The 23,432-nt window shown below is 51.2% G+C and overlaps 1 protein-coding gene across 2 annotated transcripts in view; it reads right to left on the bottom strand.

The window, feature by feature from the left end:
- Window positions 1–23,432, bottom strand: part of KAZN (kazrin, periplakin interacting protein) — a 207,323-nt gene that overhangs the window by 73,060 nt on the left and 110,831 nt on the right. Inside the window, exon 1 of one of the 2 annotated variants that reach the window (XM_068915640.1) lies at window positions 1,070–1,089. The exons of the other annotated variant lie outside the window; for it this stretch is intronic. The gene's annotated coding sequence lies outside the window, so the exon portion shown is untranslated. Of the gene's footprint in view, window positions 1–1,069; window positions 1,090–23,432 lie in introns of those variants that run through there. 2 annotated transcript variants of the gene reach the window in all.

The following is a 23,432-nucleotide window of genomic DNA, read 5'->3' as shown; positions in this document are numbered from 1 at the left end:
GCCCCCCTACGTATAAAACACCCAACGCTCGAGCTATTCAGAGACCGCGGAGACGCTTGTTTTTATCCATCTTTCGAACGTCGTCACCGAAAGCCACGAGAGAAGGCGCGCGGCCCGCTACAGCTACACCAGCCCTGCCCGGAAAACCAGGCGCAGAAGGCTGTAGGACGGCGCGACAATTGGGCAGGCAAACCCAAAACGGCAGGCGACTCCGCGTTTCGCCGAGACCCGCTGCCCTCCTCGATACGGCCGACAAACGCGGCTCGCTCCCTCCGGACGCAATTTTACGCTCAACGGCTCGGCGCCTGCCACGGCGCCGGGGAGGGGAACGAAAGACGCGGAAAACGATGCTCAGGCGCCGCTAACAGAAAGCGGCGCGGTCCGGGCAGGCGGGAAACCAGGCGAAGCCGGCCGCCCGCAACTCGCTCCTTAAGCCTTTGCGTAAAAACCGAGACGGCAAAGCCCGACCTCGGCGCCTCCGGCCGGCACAGCGCGCCCAGGTTGGTTTTTTTTTTGGGGAGGGGGTGTTTAAAGGCTGGGAGGACCTAAGGATGGCGGAGCGCTCCTCCCAGCCCCGCGCTACAGCCGCCTCAAAACACGGCGCCCGCGCGAAATGCCTCTTCCCCCCCCTGGGGCAAAACCCAAGTTGGGGGCGCCCCGCTCCGCGCCGGCCCCGGCTTTCGCCCCCCGCGCCGCCGGTCCGGCTTGCCACGGGCGCGCGACCCCGTAGCGCGTTAATCGTTGATTATAACATGGCTGCTTTGTTGCTGGCTTACGGCAACCGGCTCTTCACCGGAGTTCGGCTACCGGGGAGTTTTAACGCGGCTCGGCGATCCGGCTTGGAAACGGCCACGTTTGTGAGAGCGAAGGGAGGGAAAAATAATTATAATAGTAATAATATTAATTTATTATTATTAATAACCCGCCCCCCCCCTCCCCAAAAAGCCTCCGGGCTGCGGCTATCTAAGCCACGAGCGCGCTGGGCTCCGGCGCGCACCTGGGGAAGGCGCCCCCCCCCCCCCAAAGCCGCGCAGCGCGACGGCCGGGCCGAGGGCAGCCGCGGACCCACCTTGCGCGCCGCCGCCGCCGCCGCCGGGCGGGCCGTGCTCCATGCCGCCGCCGTCGGCGCCCAGCTCGGCCAGGCGGCGGGCGGTGGCGGCCAGCTCGGCGCGCAGCGCCGTCACCTCCTGGCCGGCCGCCTGCAGCGCCCCGTCGATGCGCAGCGCCAGCTGCTTGTTGTCGTCCATCATGTGCAGGATTTTGGCCTGGGGAGGGAGGGAGGAAGAGGAGGAGAGAGGTGAGAGCGGGGCGGGAGCGGCGGGCGGGCGGGGGGGGGAGGGAGGGAGGGGGGTGGCCTAGGCGAGGGGGCGTGAGGAGGGGGGCAGCGGGCAAGCCGGCTGCGACCGCGGGGGGGGGGGGCTGCAAGGGGGCGGCTGGCTGGGCAAGGGGGGAGTGCCGTGGGGGGGGGGGCGGGCAAACCGGCCGTAGGAGGGTGGGCAAGGGGGTGTCCGTGGGGGGAGCGTGCAAGGCGGCTGCAACGGGGGGGTGCGGGGGGGGGTCGTGCAAGCGGGCTGCAACGGGAGGGGGTGCAAAGAGGGTGCCGGGGGGGGGTCGTGCAAGCCGGCTGCAACGGGAGGGGGTGCAAAGAGGGTGCCGGGGGGGGGTCGTGCAAGCCGGCTGCAAAGGGAGGGGGTGCAAAGAGGGTGCCGGGGGGGGGTCGTGCAAGCCGGCTGCAACGGGAGGGGGTGCAAAGAGGGTGCCGGGGGGGGGTCGTGCAAGCCGGCTGCAAAGGGAGGGGGTGCAAAGAGGGTGCCGGGGGGGGACCGTGCAAGCCGGCTGCAAAGGGGGGTGCCGGGGGGGGGGTCGTGCAAGCGGGCTTCAACGGGAAGGGGTGCAAAGAGGGTGCCGGGGGGGGTCGTGCAAGCCGGCTGCAACGGGAGGGGGTGCAAAGGGGGGTGCCGGGAGGGACCGTGCAAGCGGGCTGCAAAGGGGGGGGGGTGCCGCGGGGGGGTCGTGCAAGCCGGCTGCAAAGGGAGGGGTGCAAAGGGGGGTGCTGGGGGGGGGACCGTGCAAGCGGGCTGCAAAGGGGGGGGTGCTGGGGAGGGATCGTGCAAGCCGGCTGCAAAGGGAGGGGGTGCAAAGGGGGGTGCTGGGGGGGGGACCGTGCAAGCGGGCTGCAAAGGGGGGGGTGCTGGGGAGGGATCGTGCAAGCCGGCTGCAAAGGGAGGGGTGCTGGGGGGGGACCGTGCAAGCAGGCTGCAAAGGGAGGGGTGCAAAGGGGGGTGCTGGGGGGGGGGACCGTGCAAGCAGGCTGCAAAGGGGGGGGTGCTGGGGAGGGATCGTGCAAGCCGGCTGCAAAGGGAGGGCTGCAAAGGCGGGTGCTGGGGGGGGGGACTGTGCAAGCAGGCTGCAAAGGGGGGTGCCGGGGGGGGACTGTGCAAGCGGGCTGCAATGGGAGGGGGAGCAAAGGGGGTGCCGGGAGGGGGGGGTCGTGCAAGCCGGCTGCAAAGGGAGGGGTGCCGGGGGGGGGATCATGCAAGCGGGCTGCAATGGGAGGGGGTGCAAAGGGGGGGTGGCGGGGGGGGATTGTGCAAGAAGGCTGCAATGAGAGGGGGAGCAAAGGGAGCTGCTGGGGGGGGGGGCCGTGCAAGCCAGCTGCAAAGGGGGGGGTGCTGGGGAGGGATCGTGCAAGCCGGCTGCAACGGGAGGGGGAGCAAAAGGGGAGTGCCGGGGGGGGGGAGACCGTGCAAGCGGGCTGCAAGGGGGGGGGCATGCAAGAAGGTGCGTGTGCAAGCAGGGGGGTGCAAAGGGGGGCTGTGCGAGCCGGCTGCAAGAGGCGGGTGTGCAAGGGGAGTGGGCTGTGCAAAGGGGGGGGTTCGGGGGGGGGCTGGCTTTGCCCCGCAGCGGCTCACCCCTACCTGTTGCCCGGGCGGGCAGCGCTGCGGCAGCGAGCGCGGCCAAGGGCATCCGCGGAGCGGTGTCCCCCCCCCCCCCCCCCCCCCCGGCTCCAAACCGCCTTGGGGACCGCTGGAAATCCTAGCGAGCAATTAGCTGCCTGCTGGCTAATTGGGCTCCGTCACCCCCCCCCCCCCAGCACCGCGCTCGGCCCTGCAGCGGGTATCCCGCCGGCGGGATGCTGGGGGGGGGGGGAAACCATTATTTTGTCGGTGCTACAGTGCTGCTTAATGAAAGAGTCCTGCTAAAGAAGCCAGAGACTTCATATGGTGTGTACCCCCGGTAAAATATATACATATATATATATATATGGAGAGAGAGAATTATTTGGCATCCTCGCCTATGCCTGCTAGAGGGAGCACTGATGTTTCTTGGTGTCTTATCACTGCCTGCGAGGGAGCTGCTGGCAGGGGGCCCGCAGCGCCAGGCCCGGGCAAGGCGGCTCCGCCGGCCGCCTGGGCGCACGCGGCCGCAGATCGCCCCGAAAAGCCGGGCCCCGCGGAGCCGCCCTTGGACGGGCCTCTGCGCCAAACGCAGCAGAAGCGAGACCGAGTGCCTTCGCGGAGAGCCGTGAAAGAGGACGGCAACCTGGAGAGGCTCGACACCGTTGCAGGAGGCACGTACAGGCGGGCGCGGGTCCCTTCGGGAGCGCAGGGACGCAACTCCTGGCTGAACCTCCGAAGAAGTCACTGAAGCGCGAAAGAGGAGAGAGTGGCAGCCCAAGGTATCGCTTTGGGGCACGTACCAGTTTCGAGCGACGCGGACGGGGGGAGCACCTCCCGCCAGAGCGCTGGAGGACGACTCTTCGCTTATCAGAGTCACAGCCGGTAAAAACCATCAGCAAACCCATCTCCAAGGCGTAAATTGCTGAGAACTTCGTAGCTGCAGGAAGTTACATCGATGGACCGGATTTTATTCTAGGGATGAATTCGGGAATGAACTAGAGGACAAGGAACTCGAAAACAGTATTAGGTATCATCAGCTGCACGGCTCCCAAGAGCGAGGAGGACTGAGACCTCGTCAAGTGACACCTCGACTTTGCAAGCTGTACAAACGTGCGGTAAAAGAAAGAAAATCCTGTATTCAGATACCCGGTACAAGGGCTTTATCAAGGAAAAGCTATTTTTGATTGAGAGGCGCCAGCAGTGTCTGCAACTCGCACGCTAGCACTGAGCTGGCACGCTGGGAACGTGAGGGAAGGGGAAGTGAAGAGGTCCTCCCCGTTCCCTAATGAATTCCCAGAGGGTGGGAAAAACAACCTGGACGGAGAACGAAGGCCATTTTTTGAGAGTCTCTCTTCGTCGTCTATGCAGCTCTCCGTGAAAGAGGTAAAGTTGTCTGAGCCGATATATATAGAAATGCAGTTCTAATCAAGATAAATGCCCCGTTTCATGCCTCATTTGCATGAGCGTTTGCTACAAACTTTGCAAATGAGAGAATTACGTATGTAACGAGATAACCTGGATGGGCAACCGCAGTAGGGCATATGCAAAAACTCAGTCGTCGTACTTGGATAAAATGCAAGCTTCATCAGAATGAAACTCAGCTTTAAGGAGCAGGCACGTTATTTTTTTATCACAAAAAGCAGGTAAGAACTGATGTGAACCTTCTGAGAACATATTCAGCTGTGGAAGCAAAGTCCAGATGATGCTTCTCACTCAATCTAACAATAATAGACTAGTTGAGTTACTACTATATTGGTAGTGCTGCAATCTTTTTGAATTGGAAACGTAAGAGAATTTCTACGTTGGCATGTGCCATTGAAAAAATGTTTCTTCAACTCAGCTGTGGACTCATCCATAAATTAATAACCCAGCTTTAACAATCTCCCTTATTACTTTAAATCCTTTTGAGATTCCCCTGAAGATACCTTGAAAGATTTTCTTCCCTTCTCCATACCTCCTCCCTTCCTTACTGGGGAACAGCTGGGTCCGTTTAGGATCGATTTTGATCTCTCAAAGCAACGCTTGATTTCTCCACGCACTGCGCTCCCGCCTGAAAAGAGTGCACGATATAGCAGAAATCCTGAGCTATCAGCTGGCGTTGCGAGAGCCGAGCAGAAAACGAGCAGCTCCCTGCGAGCGCGCAGGCACCAACGCGAGGCAGCCGCGTGGGCAAAGTGATTTCCAGGGTGACGCCGGCTGGGGTCCGGTGGCCGCACGCAATTAAAAACAGTGCGACGTACTGAGCCCTGCCTGCGTTTTCTCACTGGCAGTCCCCAAAAGAGGTGCACTAGCGGCTTCAGAAACGCTTACGTTCAATACCGTCTTTTCATTCACGCCAGAGCGCATGCTCCATCCTAAAAGACGCAGATATCTTGATGGAACAAGAAGCATTTAACACCCCGGAGCAGCGATGGTCCTTTTTGAAGAGCTCTGATTGCAGGAAGAAGTGCCTACATCGGGGAAGGTGGTCATTGCTTAGGCTAGGACGTGCCTGAGAAATCCTCCCTCGGACCTGGCAGAGGCAGAAGGTGAAGATGGGGATGCACAAGGATAACCCACAAACCCCCCAAAACCACGGTTCTTCATCTGTTGTGAACACGGAAATCCTCATTCATGCGGATTAACGATTACGTTTTAGAAGAAACGGAGGAGTTGTTAAACATGGGGGCAATAATGTGTTACTGATGTCATTTAAAGCACAAAACCAGAAGATTATTTGGGGTTGTACTGGTTCCCCTTCAGATGGCCGAGCCCTTCCTTAAAACCTCAAAACAGGGATGAAATGAAGAAATGAACTGGGCCTCGTCCCCTTTTTTCTATTAGCTTTGAATTAACAAAAGTTAAATTAAAAACTAATTACCTAGTTAAAATTAGAAACATTTTTTCCAAATTGCTTTTTTTTTTTTTTTTTAAATTCTAGCTTTTACCAAGAGCTTGACAACTACGCAGCAGACACGTATCAGTAAGGAATGGGATCCCCTCACCTCATAGATGAGGGACGGAGAGGTCAGGGTCATTGCCTGAGGACGTGTGGGGACGTGAGACGCTTCTCCGTCCCTCGCTGTGGACGTTCAGCATCTTCTCCAGCTAGTATCCTTGAGGACCTGAAAAACTGAGTTTTGGGCAGCACGTTCCAGTAGTAGTGTTACATCCAGGCAGACTGTTTCTCAAGAATATACAGGTGGCATAAACATGCAGACAGGGGAAAGCTTCAAAACACCATCCATCCTGTTTGCTCTTAGTTCACACTAAGGAGATATTGGGTAAAGGGAACGCGCGGAGGTTAGGAGATGGCAGGGCGTCGAGTAGAAAGCAGTTCAAGCCTTCCAAACGCCCTCTATTTTGCTGTTCGCCTTCCCATTTTTGCAGTTCAGTATGTATGGTATGCCAAGGCACCTGTCTAGCTAAACGGGAAATGCCTTTTGCGTTAAGAATGACCATAATCTAATGCGGCCTTTTGGCTCGATTCAATTAAATCCTTTCTTTTCCAATTATATAATGAGCCAGAGTTTAATAAAAATGAATTTCCGTGTGTCGTCTTCCAGCGCGATGACCTCCGAGATGGTGAAGGCTTATGTAAATTCTGCTGATTGCTTTTTATCTGCTCGTGTGACACTTCCACAAAGAAATCGCCGTCTGTCAGCGTATTTACATTATTTTCTCATCTGCTCAATGTATCTCTGTTTACAGTAATAACTCCCAGCTGAAAAGGCTGCAAGCATTGCTACCTTCTTTCCACATCTCCTCCCAAATTGACCTTCTGTGATTGGGAAAAAAGAGCGCGGAAGATGGGATTTTTGATGCGCTCCTCTCTCCTCTCTGTTTGGTTAGGCCCTGGCACGCTAGCCGGCAAAGAGCAATAATTTGACCTGTTCCAGATGTCGCTAGAGGCGGCCGTAGAGCTATTCATTAGCAGAGAAAACACGCCAAAAACATCTGATCCCAGAGACGAGCAAACTTCTAACAGCAATCACCAGCAAAAGCACAGCATGCCTTTAGCTAAACAAGTCTGCTGTAGCGTGTCTCCGCTAAGTCATTTCTAAGTTACAGTAGTTGCTAATGTCTATGGAATATTTTTCTCTCCAGAGGTCACATTTTAATTTGTGCATTTATAACTGCATTTTGACCCCCCCCTTCTTGCTCTTAAAATACTGAACAACTCTTTTCTTCCTTAGGGGGGGTATGTAGCAGCCGAGCTGTCTCGCTGACGTGCTACTGCTGTGCCACGGCTGAAACGTTAGCGTTTTAGTTAATAAGTTATGAAAACTGAAGTTGGAATGGTATTAAATAGGGCAAAAGACAGGGCGGTTATTGAGAAATCTGGGCAAAGACGGCGTTTTTCTCCACCAGGCTGCAGCAACACTTCCCCCAGCGTGGTTTCTGCGTAGGTGAAACGGGTCACAGCGACCTTTTTCTGCGGTGCCTCCCTGGGGACCGAGGAAACAAATCCGTTCACGTTTATAAAGCATCTCGGGCCGCGGGAATTACGTCACTGCGACGAGCTACAGGGCCCAACAGATCCAAACTAACCTGAGACCCCAGCCTCCAGATTTAGCCGCATCTCAGCTATCCTGGTGTAAACCTCGAGGAATCCCGCTGAGAAGGGTCTAACGGAGAGAAAATTTGATCCGAGAGGTTTTCTCCAGAAAAGCCATTTTGCCTTAACAGGAAGCCGATTTCCCGACCCCTTGAAAACCAGCGACCTCCACAGCGTCCTTCACGGCCGAGCGCATCCGCGCCACTAGCCTTTACATGCCGCCCCGTTAAACCCAACGGTTGCTTAATGAATCACAGCAATCCAGTGAATCCATACACGTTCGGCTCGTATTTAAACTTTTACGTGGAAGATGTCGGCCGCCTAAAAGCAGGAGTCGGCGTCGGTGACGAGCTCTCGCTGCAACGCGTTCAAAACTTCCGCTCTTCTCTATTTCCTCTCGACGTACGGGGACGGGTTTGACCAAGCGGCTGTTTTCGGTACCGGTGGGGCTAGGGACGGACAAACACCGCGACGCAAGCGCTTCTCTCATCCTTTAGAGCTACAGCTCCTGTTCAGATGAGCCCCGTTTGTCACTTCGCCCCGCTTTTAGACGTCTCTTCCAGTCGTGATAGGGTGACCTCATTTTTCAGCTTTATAACGGGCAAAATTCATTTTGTGCCACTGATTGGGAAGACGTGACCAGTTACGGTGCAGTCTAGCCTAACGCAGGGACCCCGTAGCCGCGCTGGAATAACGCGGCAGCGATTTCAGACCTGCTGTCTCGTTACCTACCACAGGTCGGTAACAGGGCACAGGGCGATTTAGGAGATCAAGTCCTACTGACTTCCTAAAAGAAATCATCTATCCTATTGGGAGAGAAAGAGCAGAGGATTCAGGAAATCTAGAGAGACACTTGCTTGGCAGCTCCGATTTACCCGTTGTTCAGACGGTATCGTAAGGATCGTATGAAAACTTAGATGAATAGAGAGATATCGAAACACTTAGATAGCAGGATAATAGACGCTATAAAAATCCTGTGATCAATCAGCAGACAAACATATACTTAAATTAGGTGTTAGCGTGACGGATGCAAGGAAGGTGATTATGGGTTGCCTCCGATTCCTTTGGAAACGGCGGTGACGTGCCGGGGCGGGTCAAGAGACCCTCTCATTAATACCACATCAGTATTCGTGTGACAGCGCCTTTGTCCTGTGAAGTCAAATCCTATAAAGATTTGACGTTAGCAAGAGGCACAGTGAAATTCGGGCGCCTTTGGATTTTCATGACCCTCAAGTCACTTCACCCCCTTTCAACTGGGGGGTTTCAGGCAAGACCTCTGTGTCCTAAGGGGAGCACGTGGGAGGAATAAACGTTTGGACTCGCTCACTGTGATTTAAAAAAAAAACACACACACACACACAAACCATCAGCAGGTCAAGTGGAAGAACAGTCCTTTCCTCCTCCGCAGCAAACCAAACGAAAACCAATTTATATGGTGGGAAGTGTCAGTTGTTACTCTTTACACACAGCTAGAAGATCCTGAAATGGGAAGATGTTAGAGAGCAAATGTGACTGTTGACCATAGTATTTGTGAAGAAATGGCAAATAAGCTCTTAAGTGTGTTTCATAAACATATATGCATTATATGATCAATAGTCACGTTTTAAGGATTCGGTACCTACTCATTTTTGTGTATTTTGGGCTTAGATTTGGATTGATTTCCATCTCCTCAATTGTTCAAAATATGGATTGGATTGGCTGGAGTCATCTACTCCGTGAAAAAAATAGCGCTTTTTCAAGATTGAGAGAGATGCTTTATACCTGTATTTCAGATCAATTCACACATACCTTATTTCTTTGATTAGGCAGGAAAACATGACAGGACTTACTTCACAAGAGGGTAAACCGAGGCGCAGATGGGCTGAACCGTTTGTGCCGAGTACTGCTGTGGCTCAGCAGAAGACTCACCTACTATGTTTTGGCTTCTGGCTTTTAACAAGCTACTATAAATTTCTAGTTAAGTAACGATCAATTCCTTCATCTCTTGCCTAAAAAAAACGTAGCGTCGCTAAGTCATCCATACTCTCCTGTAGTGCCACACTCGGGCGTTAATCCTCATTTGATGGGGGGTTTGTGCCGTGCTCCAATATTAACACGACCGAGGTCCAGAGTCTAGAGTTAAAAACCAGGGAATGCAAAGTTTTAACCACGAGGGCATTGCTGTTTCTTCTATCTTGACTCAAACCGGCTCAGCGTTTTTTTTACTTTATTGCAGTGCTCAGAAAGAAAATACTTTTTAGGCATTGCACTTCTTTTTTTCAGCTGAACAGGAGTTTATAATGAAATCCGCTGGAGGTTGATTTTACCCAAACATAACACCCAGCTACGGAAAGATAGGGAGTATGCTTCTCCTAAAAAAGCCTATTTAGCTTTTGACATAGGTTACACTTCTTAAAAAAAAAAAAAAAAGTATCTGAGTATAAAATCAATACCGAGCAGATTAGCAGCCTCAGAAGAACTCTAGCTGGGTTTCTCCTCTAAGTCGGCTTATGGCAGAGGTCAAATGGAGGTGCTATCAACTCGCTTGGGCATTTCACTGTACTTCTGACGGACAACAGTTACAATCCATCTAAAGTTATTCCCACTTCTGCATTCCTGCTCCCTTTTCCCATGCGACCCCAGCTTCCGTCCCAGGAGCGCTGACGGACACCCCTCCGACCTGTTGTCCTGTCTTCTGCTGTCCCCAGAACCAACTGCCTTAGGAGCAATCCCCATCCACAGAACAGCCCACTTCCAGGGTTAATTTTTCCTTGTTTCCTTATTTAGGGTACTGGTTTAGGCCTGGGAACGTGAACTTTATTTCCTTGCCCAAAGCGCCAGTGCAAGCTCTGCTTTTAGTGTGTCCCAAAATACCAACAAGGTTACACAGTTGGATCCTTCACTATTCCTCCCCAATCTTCCCTTCCCCAACTGCCAGCTCTTGCACAGCCCAAGGAAGTGCTTTATTCTGCCAAAATCTCCTGAGCTGTCAAGACTTGCTTATCAGTTCCTCCACTTTTGGGGAAAACTCAAGATAAGTCAGTCCAGCTGCGAGCAGCCACAGCCAGACAGAGATGCCTCAGCCTGATTCCCTGGCAGTGAATAATCTACCAGTCTAAATTGATGGTCCTGGTCATCAGCTGGGACATCAAGAGAAGCTCAGTCCTCTATTAAAAAAGAAAGATTGAACTGTTATCTAGCCCTTCCGCTAACTCAGGTGAAAGTTATTTCTAAGAGAGCTAGAAAATGCCGTGAACAGCAAGGAAGTCTCACTGCTCACGCTGAAGGGGAGTTTGCGAAAGTCAACGATGTCGTTAATAGCTTTGCACGAAACCCGGGAAGTTTTCCACAAGTCTGCGGGGTTGGAGCCAAAGGAAAATGCCTTCAAACGGAGACTTGATGAAACAAGTGGGATCCAAAGGAAAGCGGATATTGCTGTGCCACGAATATCCGGTGGAGAAGGAACGCTACTGGTGACCTCCTAGAAGGCCATCAAGGTCCAGTGCATGCAAGAGGCCCCACGGGTACCAACACGTTCATCGCCCCCAAGGTCCTTCGGACAAGGCCCAAACCAGTGAGCTGGAATGATTGCTGGCAGAGAGGTTTGAAAGAAACACATAAAACCTATCAACGCAATGAAACACAGCAGGACAACTGCCAAGCTCTTCTGTTTGCTTACTTACAGCAGGTTTTGTAGATATATATCTACAAAGCTATTCAAGAGCATTTAATTTTTCCAATAGCTGCGTCCTGTGCCTTGTGCAAGACTATTACGTTTATTTTGCAAAGTCAGTCACTTCGTAATACGGTACTCAGAGCTTCAGGGCATTTCTTCTATTATTAGCTTTCCTCCAGTACATACAGAAATATAAAACCTCAAAAGTTAAGATGTTCACAATTAAGAAACAGTTTTCACTCTCTCTGAGGAAGGGATAATTAAAAGAAGTTTTAAATAAAGTCATTACGTTCCCAGACTAAATTTTAGGCTAGACTTAGGCCTAAGCCCTCCCACTATACAATCGGTTATGTTCCAAACCTTACACCCAATACTATCCAAAAGGTCAGGACAAGCACTAGAAATGACTTACGATTTGGGGCTGTTCGGCTGATTTTCTTGCTCTGCGATGACACTCCATTAGAACTAATGGTTAATAGTCTGCAACAGCCCACGTTGCCTCAAGATTAAGATCTGCCTCATTTGCAGTTACGTAATTAGCAATTACCCTAATTTCATTTATATTAAATTACTTTTTTTTTTTTTTAAATACACATTATCTCTTCTGAGGAAAAAGGTGGCCCGAGTCTACGTCAGAGTATTTTACAGAGAGCAGCAGCATCGTTATCTTATTCTTAGATATAACATCTAGCTACTTCTAATGAAAATATTCATTATTGCTAATTTGCATCTCTTTCAATTCTAGGATGGAAATCAAATGAAGATGTCAAAACAGCGCTGCCTCCGGCTGAGGGGAAAACAAGGAGACACAGTGACCCCCAAACCCTCCCAAACGTCAGCCTCGGTACGCGTGAAATAAAAGCCCCCAAAGTACACGAGCTCTCTGTCATTCTCATAATTAAGGGCAGCACCGGATGAAAGATGAGCACAGAAAATGAGAGGAAAAACCATAGATTGTTAAAATCTGAATCCGAGATCTACAGCTTCAGTTGGGGGGGGGTGGGAAAGCTTACAACAACAGCAGAACAAGCCTGGAAACCCACCTCACGTGGGTTTGTTTTGGTGAAGATGCTGAAGCAGACCAGGCTTGAAGGCTCTCCATAGCCAGCAGGTTGACGGGCTGGACTTTCCGCTCGGAGAAACGCCCTGGGAAAAGCGTAAAGGAGATGAACAGAGGGGACGCGAAAGCTGGAGGTGGAAAGGGAATAACTAACGTGTGCCGTACTCCAAGATCAGCACAAGCAGAGTCAGAGGGCGACGGTCTGGCGTGGCCAAAAATCACACGGGATTTTGTCACCGGTTTGAGATGGGGCAGGAGTTCACCTTCCGCGTCTAAAATTGGGGTTTTTTAAAAAAAAGATTTTTTAAAGAGAATTGCTTCTGACCCTTCCCCCCCCCCAAATTCTAGTGGGAGTTGAGCTTTTAAATTGCTTAAGGCTGGGATTTTTCAAATAAGCCTAAAATGCAAGATATGTTGAAATACGAATGTTAATCAGGATGGTGATGACTTGTTTTGGTCCAGTGGGGACTTCTTCTGAAGATAAAGTATGTTTTAAATGCATTTCCTTCCTTGCTAGTAACAAAACTTCCCATTAGTCCAAGGAAATATTTTTAAACCTCAGAAACGCATGCTTCACCGAGCTCGGAGAGTGAAGCTAAAATAATCTTTTTATAACAAATATGGGTGAATACTTCAAAATAATAAAGAGTCTGTGAATATTCATTTGAACTCTTAAGCAAATTTGCCCTTGTCATATTTGCATCTCTCCTGTGTTCCCTTTCTGCGCAGCGGAGTTTTATTAGCATGAATATGCACAGAAACGGGGTTTGAAGCTTGAACACCCGTGGGAAACGGATTTTAATTTCACTTGCTGTGTGCAGTCACCCAAGAAACTTTATCATAATTGTTTGTTATACTTAAATATTTATATCGTGGCAGCACTTGTCAGATAAAAAGGCCGAGATGCTACGGTGCTGCACGCACGCAGCCCCCAAAATTACCTCCGCCCGCAGGAAACAACATCGGTGGCAAGTTTAGCCGAGGTTGGTCACATCAGACAGGCAAGAGGGCAGGCAGCGAGTATCAAGGTGAAGAATAAATGCTGAAGTGAAGGGATGGGGGGGGGGGAAGAGAACAACAATAAAACATTTTGTAGTTTTCTCCTTTGAGAAAGTTGTGAGCTAGCCACCAAAGAGCACAACGGAGAGCTAAAAGAGCTTTAGTGGTTTGAAGTTCACCAGAAACATACTTCTCAAAGGGTTTTTTTTTTTTTAAAGTCCTATGCCATATGCTTCCACCCTCGCACTGGAGCGCCGAGACTCGCCCGGGACACCAGCGCTCGGGGGTTTACAATGGAGCCCTGTGTTTTCCATCCCCGCTCCAGAAACGCTTACAGGACACCCACCGCTCCGCACAATAGCTCTGCCTTCTCCAGCAGATTCCTGGCGGGACAGCGGGGGGGGGCCTCAGGGCAGAAAACACTTGGTTAAACAAGTTGTAGGGAGAGGAGAGCTTCTGGGCTCTTTTTGGCAAGGACGGGCAGCGCTTTCTGTAGCGCGGGACCTCCTTTTGCTCCATCGCGTAGATTCCCACAAGTCATCTCCGTCCCGGAGATCCTCCGTCCTTCATCTCCCAGCACAGGCTGCCTCGGGTTAACACAGCACTAACTGCACACTGGGGTTCGTATATGTATTTTATATAGAGAAAAATATATCTACATTTTGCAAAACTCCAGATCAACAGTATTGGTATTAATTTCCCATCAAGAAACCGGATGGATTCCAGCCCGTTCATCCCAAACCTTTTCCAAAGCCTTTGACGCTCATCTCTCGGCTGCGATTCCCCCCCCTTTTCCCGCGTTCCCGACCCGCGGCCGCCTCGTAGCCCTGGCACTCGAGCCGTGCCACGGATCCGGGAGCGTTTCAGCAACAACAACATCCCAACGTCGTTATTAGGAGAGCGTGATTTTTTTTTTTTTAAAAAGACTATTTTGTTTTTGGTCTCTGCTCGGGATTAGGGAGAAATAGCTGAGAGTTCACATCCCTGGGAGGGCATTCCCTGTCCCTCCATATAAATAATGGGTTTCATCAACGGTATAATTGCATGCTATGCATCATTATCAGTTTAAACTGCTCCAAAGATGCTTCGAACCAAATCAGAGGTGGTATTGTGCGGTCTTTCCTGCAAACATAGGCCACAGAGGCCCTGTCGCTCCAGAGGCGGCTGGCTCCCGAGAAAGCCAAAGTCGTCTTTTACGGCTTGAAGCTGTTAACTCTACGGCTTCTGGAAGGGAGCGCATTAACGACGCTGAACTTCGCACCACCACCGAAAACGCTGAAGGCGCCCCAAAGAACCTCCCCTTAAACGTAGCGACCTGCTACGTTACAGCTGCAGTAGGAAAATTCATGCACGATCCAGCTATTAAATTGCAAACCATTACCCACTGCTTCTCTACGGCTTTATGTTCCTCTAACAAATTTATTGTGTAATTACTCTGCCTAACAGCATCGTTTCTAGCAAGTAAAGGTGAAATAAGGCACCTATTTCAGCATCCCAACAATTCTGCGCTTATCCAGGCGTAATTCATATAAAAGAGGAAAAACCGCTACGGTGCGGCTTTCTTCCGGGGTCTGCCCGCCACCGAAGCGCAGATTCTGGAGTTTCGGTTCTTACATGAATTTTATGATTAGGATGAGCACAAACTATGTCCCACTGGAGAAAAACCTCAGCGTCCGAGCTGACAGCTCGGCGAGCGACGTCTCCGGCGCGGGCGGACAGCCTGCGTTTATCGGGCTGGAGCCCCGGGATTTGGAAATGTTATTAACAGGTCTCCGGACGTGGTCCGATAATTCCCCGTAACGGCACGTCCAGCCCCGACCCGCGCCAATACTAAGAAGGGAACAGCGTTTTCTGCCTCTCTTTCTCAACCTCTGCAAAAATAAATATGTCAACAAATAACAAACTTGGGGCCTAACACAAAAACCCCACAGAAAGGAGCTTTAAGCAGGACACACATTTCCTGGGCAGAATGACTGGATTATTGTTAGGAGATGCAAATAAATTCACATCATGTGCCTCTTCTTTTATTTTTTGCCCTCAAAAGGAGCAAGACACCGTCGGTATCCGACGCTAGCGAAAGCCTTAGGACTCTCTTGGGCAGATTAAAGAGCCAATTATGCTGGATTTGGAGAAGCTGCCCCGTGGCCAGCTCAAAGCCTTCGCGCTTTCTAAAACACCCAGGTCAGACGCTCGCCAGGAGACCGACGTATCGTACCAGCCGCCAGCACCTGCGCGGCTACGCTGCGACCGCACAGCCAGCTTTTGGGAGCTATTCCATTAATTCACAGCGTTTCCTTCTATCCTGATCAGCGGGTATTCGCCATCCCGGATCGCCTTACTGCCGCTGGTGCCTAGCGGCATCCTGACGGCACACGGCCCTTAGGGATGCTCGTGAACAAGCGCTCCCGTGCTCAAAAGTAAGGGCAGTAAACGAGCACGACACCAGATTTTCTCCTCATTAAGCTTAAAAAAAACCAAAAAAAAGAAACCTCCCGATTTGGGGAGTCCCAAGTGACGACTCCACAAGACGCCAGCGCTCAGCTCCCCGGCTTAAGGCGACTGGCTGCAGCCCCGTGAATCCTAATGGCCCAGCCAAGGTGGTTATTTATGCAGGAGGCATCGCGCTCCGCTCGCACGCTGTGAATCGCTCTCCGACGGGCTGAATGGCCCCGGCCTCCCCCCCATCTCGCACTTCCTACGCGGCTGTGGAGCCGCTCGGCTTCTGCGGCCGGCGCTAGCGAGCTCCGACTTATTTAATGGTTATCCACAAGGTTTGCTGGGAGTACGATGACAGCGTCGCCGAGGCCAAAATTGGTGTGGCTACGTGAGCGCCAAACATTTCCCCCCCCCAAAAAAAAAAAAAATTCATAAAATCCCTGCAAAGAGTCAGAGGGAAACAAAGTGACAAGCTGGGATAATTTATTCTGGCGAGCGCGGCTGCCTGCCAGCACGGCGCGGTCCGGCGTGGGGTGGGATGGACGCGCTGGGAGAAACGCGCCTGGCGTTTGCAGCGAGCAGGAGGAGCCTAAGTGAATGAGATACTGAACTTGACGAGATTTGGGTAGGAACCAGCTCTCCTGAAAGCCCCGGACTATTTTCATTCTCAGGGTTGTCCGTCGGCTTACACGCCACTAAATAATGCAGACGATCAACATATTTCCATTAAGCGCATAGAAAGGAGGGTTAAGTAAAAAGGGGTTTTCAGGTAAAACTTAATGGGCGATAAGAGGAAAGATACAGGGGAAAAACAAAACAAAACCAAAATTTAAGCTTCCCACAGAAATGGAAGTTGCATTTTCACATGCCACAGAGCACCCTCGACCCATCCTTGTCCCTACTAGTCAATCTTCTTCCCAAATTTTCAGCAAGTACAGTTAAGTTTTCTTAACACAGGGGCGATGGTTCAGCAGAACTTGGGCAGCAAGTTTCTCCAAGTCAGGTCAGTGAGACCCCCCCCCCCCCAGCACCTGGGGCTTCCCAGGTGGGTCAGAGCTGCTGCGTTACAGTTTTTGGAGTGACCTGGTCTTGCAGCAGACACAGGGAAGCAAGACTTCAAGGGAAAACTGCTATCTAGGTGTCTGCAGCTCCTTCCTTTTCTACCACTCTAAAATAGATCTACACTACAACTAACAGCAGTATTTTTATGGAAAGGCGCTATTGAAAAAAAATTCACAGTTTACCTTCTGACTGACAAATAAGACCACTTTGGTTTCCTTCTTTGGGACAGTGGTGGGGTGGAGCGAGAAGAGAATCAGATGCTTGCTGTCGTTTCCCAGGTGCGTAGGCTGGCTAGTTCAGTTATACACTTCTACACCAGCAAACAGTGGTAAGGCAGGTTGGACTTTTGAAAACAGAAGCCCTTCACCACACGCGTTGTGCCAGCAGCTGTCAATCCCTACTGGAGAGGGACGCGTCCCGTGCAGATAGGACCTTTAAATGCCAAGGTGTCTTGGCCGTGGCACATTGCTGATGCGTTCCTGACTTCATGGAGCATTACCCACACGCGTTCAGCACAAGTTTGCCTAAACGCTCAGGTACCGCACTGATGGAGACTACACAAAAGGCCACAGCGAACAACGGCTGCCTTGTTCAGGGATGCTGCTGGCAGACTTGTTGTGCAGTAACTCGGGACATGCTGCTCAAGCAGCACTCCGCAGCTGCGCGCTGGCCCAGCTGACTTCAGAGGCAGTATTATAAGGTGGAACGGGGTCTTTCAATGGACTGCATAACAAGATCAGGATGCATCGGCATACGCTGAGCAGATGCTAAAACAATTAGCAGCAATTTCCCTGCTTCGCCCTAGACAGCCAAACAGGGAAGGAGAGCGACTGACAGAGGCTGGGGACGCACAGCACAAAGCACGTTAACAGCACGAACTCGCTCCTCTGAGCATCTAGCTTACTGAAGTCCAGTAATTAATATGTCACGGTGCTCCCATCCGATGCCTCTTTGGACACTGCTGTATCCCCTTGGCCTGCATTTCCCCATGCATCCACAGGGGAGGAGCTCGGTGCCTCCTTCCCCCACTGAATCCTCTGCTACTCTAAAAGCTCTTTTTACCAAACTGCCCAGTTTTCTGCTGAAAACCAATGGGACAAGATAGATCAACTTAACATATCCCCTACTGCCACGCTGCAAAGTCTGCTAGGCTCAAGGGCTGAGAAGCAGCTGGTGCTTCAGCTACTAAGTGTTTCCTCCTTCAGACACAGGGAGCTACGGGGGGCTGTTTGAAGGTGCTCGGCTCCCTCGGTATGCCATAGGAAGCCCCACACACACACCATGGAGGTTGTGGTTGCTACGGTGACTTACGGTGGAAGTTTTCTTCAGTTCCTGAAAAAAGGAGACAGAAGGCCCAGGAAGCCAAAGGAATAACCACTCCTTTGCGGGGAGATTTTAGCGCCGCATATAGGTGGGGTTCGATGACACCCAAGCCCCTAAGATGCCAACTCTGAACTTGGTATCACCTCAGGCCGAGCAAGTTGTTCCTTCTGGATAGGCTCACATTTGCACCTTGCTGGCTATTTCTGTATCATGGCCAGAATCACTCACGGGGTCTTTGCTGGCTCGGCTTTAGGGCTTGTGAGATGCCAGTCTTATTCCAGCAATTACCTTCATTGCAGCAGTCTCCAAGGGCTGTCTGAAGATGAAGCTCCTCCTTCAGAAAAAAAATGGTGTTTAATTGCAGCACATCTGGCATGTGAGGAATCTTCTTCCCCTGCAGACATATATTTTATGCACGAACAACTTGCGAGATGGGCAGTCCAGGGAGCAGAGTCCTCCCATCGCTCAGCTCAGACTATGGCCCAGCAGGTGGGCCAAGGAAGCACCGACCTCCTTCGCATCGCTCTTCCTCATAGGCTGCAGTACAGTGGGACTTTGACCAGATGTGGCCTATTTGCTCCATCCCTGGGCTCAGCTGCTAGGTGGCTGGATGCAAGGACTAGCTCAGCACGTAAAGTTTGGCATTAACGTGGCAGCAGCCGCTACTCCCCCATCCTTGCCGACAGCCCAAGGGAAAGCCACCAACTGGTGATGGGCTGCAGCACGGCCCCAGCACAACAGGCAACCAGAAGGAGCAATGCCCCCCCTTGGACAGTACCCAAATTCAACTTCATCCTCGGATATTTTGTCCCTCCCAAGCCTGCGGGGGGGGGGGAAAAAACCACTCTAAGCCAGCAACCCCGTTCATTTCAATAGTGGATTTATGCTGCACCAGAATTCGTAGGTGCCACTCTGCGATGATTTGTATGCGTGCTGGCAGAGCGTTTCATAGAGGGATTTAAGTGAAGTGGCTGGCAAAATCCCAGGCGAATATTTAGTCAGGGTAAAAAAAACATATAGAAACACAGCTTTTGAAGGCATCGCGCAGTAACTTTTGTTTCCATGGTAACTAATGTTTATGTTTATATCTATTCAGTGTGTTTGGAGCAGATTTTACTTCATGGAACAGCTGTTACAAGTCACTTCACCGAGACAGATGATCCTGATAAGGAGCAGAGTTTCCATTCTACACAAATGCACATTTATTTAATACAACCCAAATAACTCAAACCCGGAAAAGATCTGTCCTTCAAAAAAAAAAAAAAAACCGATCATCAACGCAGCCGCAGGATGCAAAGAGATCGAGAGCAGCCATGGAATAGCTGCTGCCTAATAAGAGGGTGATAAAAATACAATAAAAACAAACAAACAGAACAACTGGAAACGGACCAGTTGGAACAAATGGAAAGCACTAGTAGCTTTCGTAAATTCGGTCATGATCTTTTTACACTTGCGCTTTATCCACAAGTGCTAAGCCTGAAAATGACCTCCTGCAGGTGGTGATGGGCCCCGTCGACAAGGGGGCTGTTTGCGCGCGCAGCCGCCTGCCTCCTCCGTCTGGCTGCACCGTCTCCAACATCTGAAGAAGCGGAGGAGAGGCTGGAGGAGTTGAAGACAAGCTAAATTGCATTCAGACCTAATAATCTTCATTCCTCAAGTATCCCATTACCGTAGCTTTTACATAGCGAGCGACAATTTCCATTTCAAACTTGAACACGGAAAAAAAGTCAAAAAGGATGGTTCGTGTTTACCATCTTGGAACAGTTTGAGGCATATTTTATCCTCTTCGTTAGCGTACTCTAAGGCCACGGGCTTGCAGCATGAGCCCTCTGGCTGGATCCAGCCTTGGATTAAGCCTCTACAGAAGCTTTGGGGGAATCTGCAGCTTTCTCTGGACTGATCTTGTATTAACAGAGGAAAGCTGGTGCCACAGTGGCCTCCTGCATCTTACCCGCTTTCCTTATCACTGCAGTAAATCTGAAGGGGTTTGTTGTTTTTTTTTTTTGTTCTTTTCTGCTGGTATTTAGTTTGCCGTTTAACTTCAGCTCAGGACCTTGCCCTACCTGCAGCCATTACCTAAGCAACCCCTTTCCTCCCTGCTGCATTGCCAGCTCATCGTCCCTCGTCAACCCCTTTAAACCTTGGCTCCGTGCGTCCAATTCACACGGATCCGGCCCTCCAAGCCGCTCGGCAGAAGTCTCTTCCTCCCACCCCAGCGTTTCTAATGCGTTTACTTATTTCCTAGTGCAAAGAGTAAGGCAAGGCCCTGCAGCGGGCCCTCTGTGGTTTCCACCGCTGGTGCCTGCAGAGCATTTGGAGACAGGTCACCTCCTTTCAGCTCTCATGCTGGCATTGTGCTGTTGCCTGTCTCCCTCCTGTGGTTGGGTTACGCCATATGAAGCGGCAGGTCCTTGGTCAAGATCTAAAAAAAAAAAAACCAGCTTGCTTTTAGACACAAAGCTCCTGGGCTTGGTCTACCAGAAACCTGGCAGTCATGGTTGAGCTCAAGTCCAGTCTAAAAATACATGGCTTAATACTGATCACACAGGACCGGCAGTGCCCCCACACTGATGCAAGCGCAGAGCAGAGGCTCTGCAGAATGAGGACCTACTTCCACAGGCTGATGCTCCAGGCCCTGCAAACCGGTTTTCCAGCTTTCTCTGTGCTTGCATAGACCCTCACCAAAATCCATACATCCTGACCAGGAAACAAGAGTTCCTCCACGCAAAGCGAGTCACCAAGCCAGGGCCTAAACCCGCAGCAGTCGCCTGCTGAAACAACGCATCCTGCTCTCCGAGCACTTCTTACCACGCATAGCGGAAGTGTACAAGAATAGGCAAAAAGTATGAAGTTTCTTATCATTTTAATCACCTCTAAAGTCCTGGCTCATACACTGCAGAACCAGAAACCTAAGGACATTATTTTCATTATTAGTCACCTCCTCCTCCTTAATTTGGAAGCTTCCTGCCAGTAATTGAAATTCCTGCGCTGCAAAAGCAAGAGTCTTATCTTTCTTAATTTGACTAAACAAAGCAGTAGATGAGACTTGACTCTAGTTTAGAGTCGCTAAATATTTTTCCCTGCTTTTAGAAACATTTATTGCATTTCGCATTGCACAAACTGCTTCAGCCTCCTGCCGACTGCAGGAACACATTGAATTATTTTAATCAGAAACAAGAATTATGATGAAAGCAACTGTACTGTGGCACAACAGAAAACCTGGTCTTTCGGAACAACAATCCACGCTTTCCCCTTCTCCCTTTGTGAATATCAAGCAAACTCTAAAAATAAAGTCAGACATACAAAGTTATCCTACCGTCAGCGCCTGAAAACTTTTCAGTTAAGCATCTGTCTGCTTCCATCATGCATCTTAATCTCCCAGGTGCTCTGTCTTAGCTCTTTCCTACTGCACCAGGCTGAAGTTTGGCGTGCACGCTACAGCCGGCACCCTAACCGTTTGCCTAACGGCACTCTTGATATTCCTGGAGCCAAAACAGCACAGGCAGGATGTATTTCTTAGTCTGTCAGACCTGCTGATTCAAACATACTGAGCACCTGCAGCTCCTATGGATTTCGGTCGAAACCAGTGTCATCTTCAGCACTTCACACAACCAGGCTGTGTGCTCTGCCAGCCTCGCTTGAGATTCATCCTTCCTTGAAGGATTTGAGATGCAAAAGCTGCCTTTTTTTGCTATGTGCTACTGCGGTGCTGGAGTGAACGGCTGGCAGCAAAGTCCCTGCTGATGCAGGGCAGCAGGCAACAGGGAGCAGACTGGGGCGTAATGCCCAAACGCGTTTTTCCCCCCATTCGATGCTTCAGCGGTCTCTGATGCCTTCTGCACCTCCTTGCAGACTAATACCTCAACAGGTCTGTCCTCTCTCTCTCCCCTTTTCTCCTCCCCAGCTTCGCTCCTGCCACCTCAGCACAGATCAGTCCCAGAGCAGCAGAATCACAGAATCGTTGAGGTTGGAAGGGACCTCTGGAGATCATCTAGTCCAACCCCCCTGCTCAAGCAGGCTCCTCTAGAGCATATTGCCCAGGACCACGTCCAGGTGGGCTTTGAATATCTCCAGCGAAGGAGACTCCACCACCTCTCTGGGCAACCTGTTCCAGTGCTCTGTCACCCTCACAGTCAAGAAGTCTTTTCTCAGGTTTAGGTGGAACTTCCTGTGGTTCAGTTTCTGTCCGGTGCCTCTTGGAGCAGGATCCAACGGCACCATTCAAGTCATCCTGTATTCCCAGTTCTGCACTGGGTAAAGAAAAACGCAAAGCATTTCCCCAGAGACTCCTCTCTCGCCAACCTGGTCAAGGGAAACCCGAGGGCTACAAGGACGGCTCGGCCATTTCCTTCGCCACTGCTCAGTTTTGTCTTTTCAAGCCCTGCACCAAGTTTTTAATCACAGGCCTTTTCCTCAGCAACACAACCATCAGTAATGAAAACTCTCCAAGCAGTTGTTCCAGCCCCAGGGAATAACATTTTGTTTGTTTTTCCCCTCCTGGAAAATAGAGATATTTAAAAGCTACTCTAGCAAGGACTAGGCGCACACACACACATATATAATCTCCCCTATCAGGCTGCTGGCCCATGCAACTAGGGCTGTCACTCCGCACTTGGTACGTGTGATCCCCGCGGTTTCTGCCCGTTTGTAAAGCTGGAAACAAGGCAATGAGATTCAAAACAATTTTCCTTCTCAGAGAACCAGCAAGACTATTTGGTTTTTAATACTAGTGAATTTAGGAGCATATGCACGGGGGGGAAGGGCAGTCGCAGCGCTCGTAACGCCTAGTTGTACTACAAGCGCACGTGGCAACAAAGATCTCCCATCCTACTTCTCCTCATTCAGAGACGGCAGCATTTCGTTGAACTAGCCAGACTGGATAAAGACACGACCACGGATGCTTGAGATGAGCTGCTGGGATGGACGATCCGTCCTGAGAGCCCTCGGGAAACCTCAATAGGGCTCATCTCCCGCGCTCCAGAGATGCCAGCAGGACAAACCAGCAACGAAGACATCGGTTTCTTGCTCCTTTTTACATCTCTTGCTCACAAGCAGGGCGTTTGGTAGATGCCGACATGATCTAAGGAGTGTTGTAGGGCCCAGGTGGTGGGACATGCCGCACCAGTGCCTTTGGGTCCCTGCAACTCTCGAGTACTTGGTTTGGCTGCTTCCTGTCAGCCCACCACAGAAAAAGGGCCCATCCCCAAAATTCAGATTCCGATCTCCTCTGGGATTCCCAAATATTTTCTGCCAAAATTGTGATTTGGGAGATCACCCTCAAGCCCATCCCCGAAGCAGCATGCTCATTGCTGCGTTCCCCCGGCCCAGCAAGCCAGCCGCCCCGGAGCCCCCAGCCAGCCGAGGCCAAAAACATCATGCCCATCGCCACGTGGCCTGGGGAAACATCCAGCCTTCGTCCCCCCCCTTGCCCACAGCAGGGAGAAAAGCCCTTTCACTCCC

Source organism: Struthio camelus, chromosome 21 (assembly GCF_040807025.1).
Source record: "Struthio camelus isolate bStrCam1 chromosome 21, bStrCam1.hap1, whole genome shotgun sequence".
Lineage (NCBI taxonomy): Eukaryota > Metazoa > Chordata > Aves > Struthioniformes > Struthionidae > Struthio > Struthio camelus.
The sequence above is the reverse complement of the archived record's forward strand: the minus strand, read 5'-3'. Positions and strand labels throughout refer to the sequence as shown.